This window comes from Nannospalax galili, unplaced genomic scaffold, assembly GCF_000622305.1.
Source record: "Nannospalax galili isolate Female #2095 unplaced genomic scaffold, S.galili_v1.0 scaffold1947, whole genome shotgun sequence".
Lineage (NCBI taxonomy): Eukaryota > Metazoa > Chordata > Mammalia > Rodentia > Spalacidae > Nannospalax > Nannospalax galili.
Window position 1 is genome coordinate 60,253 of NW_008355974.1, and position 4,211 is coordinate 64,463.

Genomic DNA, 4,211 nt, shown 5'->3' on the forward strand with positions numbered 1-4,211 from the left:
TTTTTTTTTTTCTAAATCCTTTTTAAAAAAATATTTTATTGTTTTCATTTTATGTACGTGAGTGCATTGTCTGCATGTGTGTAAGTATACCCATGTCATATACAGTGGTCACAGAGGTCAGAAGAGAGAGTCAGAGCCCCGGGACAGGAGTTGGGGATGGTTGTTACCCACCATGTGGGTGCTAGGAATCAAACCCAGGTCTTCTGCAAGAGCAATCAGTGCTCTTGACTACTGAGCCATTTCTACAGCTCCTGTTGTTATTTTTAAATGAAAACACCTTTAAAGTGGACAAACAAAATGAATACCTTAGAACCCCTTGAAAGGAAACCAGAATAGGAAAACAAATAGGATTTTTACACAACTGGCTCAGATTCTGTTTTATCTACACAATTAGTATTAAAACGTTTTGTGAAATATTTAATATACCTAGAGAAACTCTTTCATAGATTTAAAAATAATAGTACCCATGTTTATAAGACCTTTGACTCTACCAACAAAATATTCATATTTATAAATTTGTATGTGTATTTTAATTAAGCATGCCAAAAATAAAACAAATTATTCTTGTGCACGATAAAAGAATGAGAAAAAAACTAAAGTGGCCAGAGTTTGAAATTATTTTGACACAACAATTTAAAGACAATTATCACAGACATGTATGATAGAACTACATATCTCAATACATGAAGACACATATATGACATAATTACATGAAATTTCAAGCAACACATGAAAAAGTATCATCATAGACACATGATTACATGAAGACTAGATGTAACCAAAACACAATAATTAGCAAATTTGATTATGATGATCTTATGTAGGTAGGCACAGCTGAAGTCATGCAGAGGGCAGTGCTTTGACTTCAGAAAAGAGTAGTAGATAATATTTTATTAAAATTTAACAGGGAAGATAAAGTCATAAATTAATATAACCCATGTACACACTGGAGTTTTGAAGGGTTCCAGGTGAACTTAATACAAAGCATAGTTTAGAGAGATTTAGGTTTTGAATGAGTGTAGACAGGAGATAGAGAGGAAAACCATATTGTTTATGTTTACAAATGCTTTTATGAGAGTGACAGTGCAGGCAAGGGTGACAGGGTGAGATGGAGATCCCACAGACAGAACAGAAGCTAAATCTTGACAGTGGTTGCTCAGGAAACAGGAAACCTGGAAATAATTTGCAGTGAGTGGAAAAACCTAAAACAGTTTCTTTCAGAAACCAACAACAGCTGAATGAAATGAAGATAAGAACAAGGAATTAAATGGTAAGGAACAGGAAAAGAGCCAATGAGGTTCAGGTGATAGGAACTGAACCTGGGTCCTATGGAGGGGACAGTTGAAAAGAGTTCTCTGACTTCTGAGCCCCCCTGAACAGCATCATTTCGGGTCTATAGTGAAACTTGAGGAGATGCTAAAGTATCAGTTGGTCCCAGACAAATATGTTTGACTAAATATTCCACCCAGTTTTTAATTTAGAAGTCTTCTCATGTCAGCACATAGAAATTTAACAGCCCTTACTAGCCCTTTACTGAGACTTCAGGGATACAAAATATAATTTTTTTTCAGTTGCATTTACTGACACACATCTAATATCATCTATTTCTCTCCAATTCCGTATTTCTGACACTAAAATATAACACCTATCTCATGTGCAAATAATGAGTTTCATTCTGATGCAAGAGACAAGTATGATATAAAATCAAAGTATGATTATGTCTGGGCTGTATTTGCTAGGAGTCCATAGGAGCACTGAGCTTGCTAGAATCATTTGCCAGCAAGGGTATTTCCATTTCTCCTTACAGGGATTATTGCCTTTATTTGTGTTTAAAAAAATCAGGGCATGAAGAAATTTTAGTTGAATCACTTTTACTAACAACACAAACTATTGTGAAAGTCATATTTATATACATCACTTTACTTTCTTTTTGCAACCATCACATATCCTTGTCCTATATTTCACAATACAGTGCCATTGTTACTCCTTTGTGCCCTGGATGTGTGTGTGTGTGTGTTTCTGTATTTATATATTCATATACTTAATGTATAATATATGCATATATTTAAAAATAATAGCTTTGAAAGTGAGACCATGCATTGATTTTAGAATACTTAATATTGATAAAATTTAAAATTTAGTTTTTTCTTATACAGATATGAGGAAATAGAGCTGTGTGTTGACCAAATTTTATATACATGTACACAAATGAGATTTCCCAAGGAAAACCAAACAAATTAAAACAGCTTGTCTTGTGAGACAGGTTGATTGGTGAAAAGAAACTGGTTGCTAACAGGAGCTAAAATTCCATAGAGAGACTTCCAGAAGCCCAAGGAGTAAATACAGTCCTCCCCTCTCCACTTCAGACTCTGCTGATACATCAGAACACAGTCAGCTCAGCTCCTACTCCACTGTGTAATAGGACTCAGCACAGAGGGGAAAGTGACAGTATGGGTGGACTGCGCACTCTCTGGGCGCAGGGTGCGCTCAATCCCTGTGGGTCCGCAGACTGCTCTGGGGAGCGGTGGCTCCGGGAGTGGCACGGCAGATCCGCAGACTTTCCCGGCGGCTGCTTTGGATCCCGCGTCTCTGGGAGTGATGGCAGCTGGTGGCTGTCGTAACTTCTCTGGTGCTGGGAGCTTGTTCTGCTACTGGAACATTGTCCAGCTGGAATCCCGTCTCTATTACACCCGTGTACCTTTCCTCAGGATTGTGGGGTTCCTGGCCACTGAACCCCACAGGGAAGAGGGAGACGGCAAAAGCTGGTGTCCGTGGGTCGGTAACGGAAGGTGCTGCCCTCCGGGGGAATCAGGTCACTGGTACACAAGACTCAAGGCTTGGCTTAGTCTGTGCTTACAGCTTTATTCTCTCTGGGACCCAGTCCCTGGGACTCAGTCTCTGACCCAAAACTCCAAATCCCAATATTAAGAGAAGGCTAAGATATTTTATACCATGGGGGTAGTGGTAAAAGCTTTAGCCGATAGGTACTTTTAGGATGTCCCATTTACATGTGGCGGTGAGCACCTGCCAGGCTGCCAGACTGTCTGAAAATCACACAGGAAAGGCTGACAGTTTCCAGAGCCGGAGGCCATGTTTCTGTGATGGCTGCTTCAAAAGATGAGTCAGGAAGATGCTGGGAAGGCACCCTGCTGAAAAAGGAATCTCTGCATTTGAAGCCAAGCCCATGGGCTATCCAGCCCCAACATCTTTCTCTATTTGATTTAAATATGAAGAAGTGCCACGCCAGCCCTAAAGGTCAACTCATTTCATCTTGGGAGAATCCAAAGTTTGATAACTGACCATGACTTGTTTCCTGTAGTGTTTTTTAGCAAATGGCAGTAACTGTCAGCAGAGAAATCTTAAAAAACAGTGAGCAAGCACAATACACAGCATTATCAGAGGGCAACAAGGGATAGGAGCCAAGGGATTGCTAAGCCAAATAGATTACAAAGTTTTGAGAGTGTTAACATTGGTTTCAACAACATTTGATTCAATTACAAAGAAACAGTACTTTTCCCAATACCACATAATCCCCATGTTCAACAGTTATCAAGTCCAATGTTCTTTTATTGTGAAGTATAGTTTTTGTGAGAAAGTTTATTTGTTGTTGGAGAAACTTCAGGCTGTCAGTCAACTCGGCTCAGCTTGTCTTCAGCCAAATGCGTCGGGTACAGCTTGTTGTCATGGCAACGCCTCCAGCATCCAGCGCAAGTTTTGTTTTTGCCAGTGGGGGGAGGAAGATTTTTTTCTCTCTGCTAGCAGCTGTATAGGAGAAAAAGCTTCTCACACCTGAAATGTAATGGTTAGCCAGGTGTTTAAATCCACTTAGATGAAAGTCAGTGAAGTTTTTTGTTCCTGGGTAGAGAAGGGTGATAGCTGGTACTGTTGTCAGAAAAAATCTATTGCTGGATGCACAAAAGAAACAGGCATTGGGGTAGGTGGGAAGAAAGTTAAACTTGTTTCAGGACATAGTATCTGGTCCTCTGTCTTTCCTGTGGAATAACATTGTAAATTAACACAGACTTGGCTGCAGCTGTGAGCTGTTGAGAGACATGAAAGTTAGCTGTGGGGAACCTAGAGAATGCACCTGAGTAGAATTTTGTTATTACTTCAATGCTGCAGCGATTGTCCCATGGATTTGATTTTTTCCTTGAAAAATAATATCTCTAGAACATGGTATTAGGGAGAGTGGGGGCTGTCTGAAGCGTGCG

General features: G+C 39.7%; 1 pseudogene; it reads left to right on the forward strand.

Annotated features, from left to right (window-relative positions):
• The window catches only part of LOC103750800, a 45,891-nt pseudogene that overhangs the window by 37,013 nt on the left and 4,667 nt on the right, over positions 1–4,211 (forward strand).